This window comes from Contarinia nasturtii, unplaced genomic scaffold, assembly GCF_009176525.2.
Source record: "Contarinia nasturtii isolate CC-2019 unplaced genomic scaffold, AAFC_CNas_1.1 Cnas_scaffold_1753, whole genome shotgun sequence".
Lineage (NCBI taxonomy): Eukaryota > Metazoa > Arthropoda > Insecta > Diptera > Cecidomyiidae > Contarinia > Contarinia nasturtii.
The window spans coordinates 1-9066 of NW_022199085.1; the positions used below are offsets into that span (position 1 = coordinate 1).

At 33.4% G+C, this 9066-nt stretch overlaps 2 long non-coding RNA genes across 2 annotated transcripts; both read right to left on the reverse strand.

The window, feature by feature from the left end:
• Positions 1–2563: 2563 nt before the first annotated feature.
• On the reverse strand, positions 2564–3280 carry LOC116347222. Its single transcript, XR_004201662.1, has 2 exons — positions 3115–3280; positions 2564–2774 (listed from the first exon to the last, which is right to left on the reverse strand). It is a non-coding gene; the product is annotated as an uncharacterized LOC116347222 (long non-coding RNA).
• Positions 3281–3821: 541 nt separating this feature from the next.
• On the reverse strand, positions 3822–4307 carry LOC116347223. The gene is made up of 2 exons (XR_004201663.1): positions 4186–4307; positions 3822–4108 (listed from the first exon to the last, which is right to left on the reverse strand). It is a non-coding gene; the product is annotated as an uncharacterized LOC116347223 (long non-coding RNA).
• Between the last annotated feature and the right edge of the window lie 4759 nt (positions 4308–9066).

Consider the following 9066-nt stretch of genomic DNA (forward strand, 5'->3'; position numbering starts at 1 on the left):
CACTAGAGCATTCGAGAGAGGCATGGCAAATGGCAGGCAACACTGTGTGTGAGAGATGAAGAGCGTACAAAGATAGCGCTTGTTTTATGCAGTTATTATGCAATTTATTAAACTAGTAAAGGTATCCAAGTGTGAATCGAATTTCTAGAATTCTATTGCGTTTTTTTACCCAATGTCAAACATGCCACTCATGAACTGCTTATTCCGAATTTTGTTGAATTTGGCCAATGATTTTTTTTTCGACATAAACTATCAAACGCAAGTGTCAAAGTATAGGAATTCGACTCACACTTGGATACCTTTACTAGAGTCGATTCGAGGCGGATGCGAAAGATACAAACAAAGTTAAATGATCGAAAACGTATGTCGCGTTGCTGTGTGCTCAGTTGTGCCGTTAGAATTTCTATTTAATTATGGACGGAAGAATGGTTGTGCATGAGTCAGACTATGAACACTTTGCCTTGGTTACTTCCTCATATCATTTAATGCTTCCTGGTGTCTTTTCAATTTAATGCCATTTTTATTTCTTCATTCGTGTTGCCACCACTTATGCCATCTCCGCCACCTCGCTGATGTTGCCATTCCATTTGGCAAGTGTTTCGTTTCGTTCAAATATTTGTATCGTTCATTTCTTATTTGCTCCATTTGACCGAGAACTAATTATGGTTTGGAGCGCTTGCTTATTCTTTTCTCACAGACCTTACTTAAATGGTACTTTGTTTTGATTTATTAACATAACACCCGAAAATTGGAATAGTTTATAAAATAAATTCGGTGTTTTTTCGTTCGCTTTTTTCTTCCTCTTCAGCTGTATCGGTGAACGCATCTGGTGGGAAAATGCATCATTCGAAAAGGAACACTGTTCGATGCATTCGCGCTTCATCAGCATATTCGCTTGTATATTTTATCGCATCATTTTTTGTTGTTGTTGCTGAAAAATCATTTTACGCGACTCGTACCGAAATTATGCCCAAACTGTCACACTGCTAGCGCCACGACGGAATTCAATGTAATCTACACTAAGTTGCCGCCAAATAGTGAAAAGACATTTTCTCAGTTGCAACCAACGGACTAGAACTCCATAATTGTCCGTAGTGGCGCTAGCAGTGCTATAGTTTTGCATTTTATACAGTCTCTTATGGGGCATAATTTCGGTGTGACGCGACTGGTGAAAATGAACACTAAAAACGAGGACTCGGCAGAGATAGAATCGATAACATGTATAATTGTGGCTGACAAAGATTTTTTTGGTGAAAGTTTGCAATTGGCAAAGTTTTATGCGAAAATTTATTACGGTATCCCGTTGAAAGAGGAACATTATTATCACATTTGAGTGGCTCAGTGACGTCAGCCCCCAAAATGTCCTACTTAATTGAACTTCTCGATAACTAAAGGAGTTTAAGTTTTATTGTTACCTGAATTTTTGACTATGGGTGGCTAGCGCTGAAGACCTCATCTACCCATTTACGCATAGAAAAAGTACTTAATATCACAATTTATGCATGTGTCTTCTTTCTTTCTTTGCCCGCAACTATTAACGTCTGGTTATGTTGTGCATGAACTCGTCGAAATATGGTAGTTTTCAACAACAATTTGGTAAAATATATTGCAATTTAAGCTGAATAAGTTTGCATATTTTTGTCGGAGAATGTTGATGTCGGTACATTGCTAAATAAATATTGCAAAACTGCCATTTCAGGGAGAATTGGTTCATATATTTACCTTTAAAAACATCAGCAGCTTTCAAATTTCACTGAAAAATTGAAAAAATGTCGCAAAAATAAAGCAATTACATATTGAGATGTACAATTGATTTTGGTTTGAATTTTAAGTCAATGCCTAAATCCGGTCTATCATTTTTGGCGAACGCCTTAAGTTTGATTATACCGTGGTGGCCTATATGTTGGCTCAGATCGCAAAGTTGACTCTAAACCAAGACTCAAGAATGAAAATGGAGTGGAATCTGTTCGCATACAATTTTTTAATCAATTTATATGTCAAAAAAGCAGAATCATCAATAAGTTCTTAGTGAACTGAATGGAAATAAATATACAGATTAGTTTCTACTCATTTTATTTCAAATATGACCATTTTCAACTATTTCATTACAATTTGTTGCTAATTGTATAGATTTTATTTTGATGCAAATAAATTTGATTTGATTTCTATCTAATTTCATTCGAAAGTCAATTTCATCAGTTAATTCAAACGAAAAACAATTTGGTTTATTTCATTACAGTAGAATTCTATTTGGCAACATAATTTATGACTTTCTAGCATTAAATATAATCAAAATTCAAAAAAAAAAATCATCAAAGAACACACTTATGCTTCAATCCAAACCAAATCATACATATTATATTTGAATTTATCTTTTCTGAGTTTGTTTTGAGAATAAAATCAAAGTGGATTAAGACAAACAATCCCAGAATTGCAAAAAAAAGTATATTAAAAGTCGTGAACTCTGATTATTCTACATGAACATTATACTTCTGCCATACAACACACTTTATTTACGAATTTAATGAATAAAATTTGTATGATTATGAAATAAAGAAACAAGTTTGTAGTTGATTACACTCTTTATTTTGTTTTGTTAAAAAATTCACAATATACGTACGACATTATAATATCGATCATGGTTTAGTTGCATTGACAATATCCACGTACGCAGTCTCCAAATTTGTAGTTACTTTGTGCACAGAAAGATTTGCATGTTTGTGATACAGATAACTGGTCACACCTTTGATTGCTATTATTGCTGCTCGTTCCGGCTTTTTTTATCAGAATAAATGAAAAAAAGAGCAAAAAAATTAATTCATTAATAACAAAAATAAAAATCAAATTATAATGTTTTGTTTAAGTGTGATTTTTTAAATGATATTTTTGTAAAAGTACGGCGTAGTTGGAATGTATTTTGCTCTTCATTTCAATGTAACCATTTGCTGTGTGCTGATTTTATGTTGAGATGCGGCGTAATGTTTGTTAAAATGATTTTGGATAAATTCTTATTTTTGATTGTTTTACTATAGTTCCAGAAAATGTTACAAATTGATGATACAAAGAGTGAAGCCTTTAATGCGTTTTAATATACAACACTAAATTCATACTTACCAGAAACTGGAGAGATTTGGAATGTAATTCCCAAGAATAGAACCACAGCAAAAACAATGAAAAACTTGAAATTCATTTTAATTCTTGTTGCTCAAGTAACTTTTGATGCTTTCGAATGAATCGCCAACTTTATACTGATTCACTCTCGTTTAACGCTTCAAACTTGTTATTCAATTTATATTAACCAGTTTATTTTTCGAGTTGCTTTATCGTTTTGTATGCTATATATGAAACGTACATTTTGCCCCCGAGTTTGGAGAGATCAAATTACACGTTTTTGAAGACTTTTGGTATTGAGTGGGCTGCTCAATAAGCACCCGTGTGCAAAAACGTGGTCTACAATCAGTCCAGTATGAAGTAATTCAACTATAGCTGGCTAATTTGATTAAAGTTGATTGCTTTTCATACACATTTTGAAGTAATCAAAGGCGATTACTTTGGGACACTAGTCATCTGAATTTAACATTGACTATAATCGTGTTATTTTATTCAAAACAATCAAATATTCAGCAAATATTGTTACAAGCGGGAAGAATATATCATTTGTGTTATTCATTGAATCTATTTTAAAAAGAATCACGCTTTAAACTCCAACTCTTCAGAAATATTTTGGAGAAGTTTGTCAATGCCGATGCAATATAATCATTTACAGTAATCGATTTAAATTAAAGAATAAACATATTATCAACTAGAAAAAGTAACATATGTATTTTCTGTGCAAATCAGTCTATCAATTTATTGGAATATTTGACATGTTAATTTACATACAATTTTAATCATACGAACTTTGTGTAATACACAAACAAAAATAAAACATATTATATGGTCATTCGTAATCTTTTATTTGGAATGATTATTTAATTGCATACACAATTATTACGTGCATCACATTCACCATAATTGTAATTGCTTTGTTTACAGTAACTGCGACAATTTTGAGATATACCCAACTCGGAACATTTTATGTTGTTGTTATTATTGGATGTGAACCAAGCTAATACAAAATAAATAAAATTATTCGATTTGCAAAGGACTATTCGCATAGATTTACTCCTCAACTAATCAACTTACCAGAGACAATGGAGACTTTGAATGTAACTCCAAGGAATAAAATAACAATAAAAATGGCAAATAATTTGAAATTCATTTTTATTTTTTGTTCAAGTCAACTTTGATTCATTCGAACGCAATCACAATTGTCGACTGATTTATTGGCATGTTTTCATCATACGTTTATACACAAAAAATAATCATTTCGTCGGCATTTTTTTGCTGTTCGCCCGTGGGTACGAAAGACTCAAACTTTGACCCATGATTAGATTATGATTTGGTCGTTGGTAAAATACAATGGGTGTAAGATTCAATAAAATTGGAGATACAATATTTGAGATTTTTGGCAAGATTTGAAACACCCTTTACCAAAAAGAAAATAAATGAACTAAACACGACTGTGATTAAGTTATTTTCAACATTTCTTTGCATAATCTTCAGATTTTCTCAGAAAAATCGTATAATTACAAATATGATTCACAATTAACGTGAATGACCCAGGCCAATGCACATTGTGTATGAAAAAACATTGATATGAAGTGCACGTTTTAACAATGCAATATTAAAATTTCATCGTTTGGTAATGCAAAGCTCCTCTTTGAAAATTGCTTGTTGTGTCAAAACATTTTGACGCAATTGAACAACAAAGAGAAATCATCGGATATATATGCCCGAATCATATTGGTGATGATTTTTCAAGAATGAATGAGAATTCACTAGATATTTCAATAAAGTGTAATAACGTTATACAAAAATCTAAATTTTTATATGGCGCTGACATTACATCTCAAGCATTCATATATAGTGCTGAATACTTATTAATTTGCAGATTCGGATAATCTTTTTGATACTCTGACGGAAATAACAAATTAAAATTTAACGTTTTACAAGAATTCAGCTTATCGTATCCGCCCCAGTTGTGTTATTCACACATTATTTGTGTCACAATTTGTTATCCATTTAAAAAACAATAAAATCATTTGATAAGAAAGAATTCACAAACAAATAAAAATTCTCAGAAAAATTGTCGATACAAAGTTAAAATTTAGGATTTTTAGAATAACATAATCAAATCAGGAAGTAAAGCATAAACACGTTTTATTTCCTTTTCTTTTGTTTTCTACTAATTGGAAATAATCGTCATTCTTTCACAACAGAGAAAGACGAAGAAAAAGATCCAAATGACACAATTGATGTGTCTTCCTTTACCCGCTATCAATTTCAATCATGAAACTGTCTAAATATGATAGTTTTCAATAAAAATTTGACAAAATTAGACTGAACGGGTTTGCATATTTATAGGACTGGAAGTGCTGCTTCCGCACTAGGTTCGGTACCTTTATCATACTGAACATCGTTCTAACCGATCAGGTCATTCGAAAAACCCAAAATCAAACAACTGTTAACACAAAAAAGAAAACAATAAAATTTAATTTCAGTTTCCCCTAATTTGCATGTGTTTTCATTTTGTTGATAAATTTTTTCAAAATTCTTTGTGTTTAGTGATTTAAACAGTCGACTTGTGCTGTTTGATTTCCAAGTTTCGTAAATATTCTGCAGTCATCGTATTGATCGTATTCTATTTGCTTCGTCACCAGATTTCTTTTAGTGGTCCGCTTGAATTTTGATGTTTTAAATGCTACCAATTTAATAATGCACATACAAAAAGATAAAAACAATCGAAATGAAGTGTTTGAAAGTAAATCATTTCGTTTATCGATTGGAAGCGTATAATGTGAGCGCATATAATAATAAAAATTGTGTTTGTTGATGACAGTGCATTCGGATGGCATTTGGTTTGATGATTCGATGCTCATGAGCAAATACTACATAATTTTGATTGTCGCGAATAAAATTGACGATTGATGTTGACGACGACAAATAAAATGAAAATTGCCAACACATGCGACAGCCACTCAAGATTGCAAGTGTTATTTAATACTAACTCATACGTGCTGATGCGGGTCGGCCAAACAACATTCTTCAAATCTATTTCAATTGTGTATGTGTGTGTTTAAGTGAGTGGATGTGTTGACCATTGCTTGACTGATGAAATAAACACGATTTACTTGAAAATTCATGACTACTTTCATTGAATGTGTATAAAATCTACACACTGTGCCCACTTTCAACCCGCATATGCGATATGAAGACACCACCAACAGCAGCACATGCAATCAAAATCAAGTATTCATTATATCGGAGGGCGCATACATTAGTTGCAATCATTTCAAAAACCATTAGGCAAATGTTGCAAAACTTGCTTGATTCACTCTTGCCCGCTCTCGAAGTCATTGACGACTAAGTTTTTCGGCCGAAACGATGGGGGTGCTTGTGTGTTTGTCGTATCTCGTTTATCACCCGATATTTGTTTGAATGACCAAAACGAGACCATTCCATCCGTCTCCACCTCGGCACATCACGCACAAACTCAAACATATCATCGTCCATCGCGCGCTAGCTGGCCCCGGCAACACATCGCACATGGAAAATATACATCGTCCAACTGTTATAATAACTTTAATGCACTTCATCCAATTTAATGTTGTCGAGTGTATTATACAAAATATATGAGCATAAGTTTAAGTATATTATGGAAGAGTCTATTATCCCATAAACTGGAGCACATTCTTTCCTATTTCAGTGTCCTCACACACACTCTCTCTCTCTCTCTCTCTCTATCTATCTGTCCATGTGTTGGTTGCCTTATTTTCATTCGGTTTTTCTATTGGTTAATCTCTATCTCACTCACGTTGGCTATGTTTTTTACTCTTCCGGTAGACACTGATAGCACTTGATCTGCATGATGCTTTGTTGTTGTTTATTTTTTTTCGATTTTCCTTCATGCGCCCGAGCAAATGTCGACCTTGTACAACGACATTCAGTGAAACAGCAGTGAGTGATTACTGCAACCGGACCGGCCACTCGCTTCAACAAATTATATTTTGGTGTACGTTTTTTTTTGCCCTTGTTCCCCAGTTTCGCTACTTTTTCTCGCATTTTCTGTCTTCTGGCTCAAGTGCTGTTCATGCGTCTGTGTGAACAAGAGCCACTGCATTCATACTCTCTCGAAAGTCCATTTTAACCAGTTATGTTATTCCAAGTGATGGATAAACTAGACATTTCCTCCACATATTGGCTTTGGAGTTTTTTTCCTGCTGTGCACTACTTTAATTCATACACAGGGAATACAAATGAAGGATAGATGCATGGAGAAAAGTTCGTCGGCAGCAATATTTCAATGCATTTTTGATTATTGATTCAAAACAAACTATTCTCTTCAATCAACCACATATATATCTCTCGTCTCGTGTGCAGTGGTAACTTCCTCTTGCATTCTCGTTCAACCGTTAAGCCAAATCATCACAAAGTTGTTCCGATTCAAAACATAATTTTTCGACTTTAAAATCGAGAACTAATCGACGTCCACTCGCTCACATTGTAGGTGCATTTGGCATTCAAATGCCGTTGGTTGGCTCTGAAAAACTTTTTCACCATTATTTCTAGGAATATTTTTGTTTAGAGAAAATGTTTATTTTCTGCATTGCCATTCATATATCTTCAACTGTATAATCTGCTTATATGACTAAAGAATACTTGTTGTGTAGTACTGTTTTTTTTCTCTTGTTTTGACTTTTTTCTCATCGTACCAGCTTTTTTTGCATAGTTCATTCGCTTTCGTTATCCACTTTTTGAGCGTTTCGGCCAACGCATTAGAGTTCACAGTTTCGTTTAGTTTTGTTTCATTTCCATAATATTAATTCTCTTCTCACTCGATTTATTCTATGTGTTTCCTTTGCCGATTTTGTGTACGCAAACATAACGATAACGACGGCGCACCCGATTCAGTTCATTCATATTCACGTATGGTTCAGCTGCTGATACACGCGCATTTGATGATGAAATGTAAGCATGTGCTTTGCATTGGGTATGGGTAGCTTACGTTTTTCGACCATGCAATGCATTAAAAAAACTGTGAAGGACTGTTTTCCGTTCTCGCTGTTTTCATAATATTTTGTGCCGTTGGATTGTTGAACCGAACAACACTTGAACACTCGTTTGCAAAAATAGATGTACTGACTTACTTTCCTACTTTCAGCATTTTTCATCGATCGCTACACACAAGTGGAATTCGTTGTCGGGTTTGTATCCTATATATTTTTTTTAATTCAGTGTGTTCCGACTTCATGAGCGAAAAGTTTTTGCGTCGCGTAAAAAGTTGAAAAAAATTAAATAAAAAAATAAATCATTGACCGCATCATGGTAGTGATTTTCATGGTCCACATTTTCATGAATTTTACTGAATACTCGATAATTTATTTCGTTTTTACAGGTACTTTCAAATATTTTTTGATTTATTTCGTGGAAAGAGAAAGTTTATGAAATTTAAGAAAAAAAATAATTCAATTTAATTATTTTAATTGATAAATAAAAAAAAATATTAAAAAAAAACTCCCCTTGAGAATATTAATATAAAAATATGCGTATTTAGTTGTGCATGAGAAAGCCGACTGTACTGAATAATGCATGGTGTGCATAGCATGCGATTGTGAAAGCACGTGCTTTTGTCGGCTCCAAATCAATGTTTTGCGACTGCGTTTGCAAAATCAAAACATTTGAATTCCCCACGTTCTTCGGTCCACGCGATGTTACCCCTCAATTTCGAAATGATGACAATTGCACACAACCGTTGATGATGATGATTTCTTCTTGTGTGATCCAATATAAATATGTACAGTAGGGTGTTTCCGATGTTTCTAAATGAGAAAATGGTACTTTTGAATTCAAAGAACACAGAATTCTATATTATTTAATGGCATTCATATAACAAAGCGATTGACAATGGCACTTCCCAAAGCGAAAAAGAAATATGAAACGCATGAAGTTTGAAGTTTTTTTTCT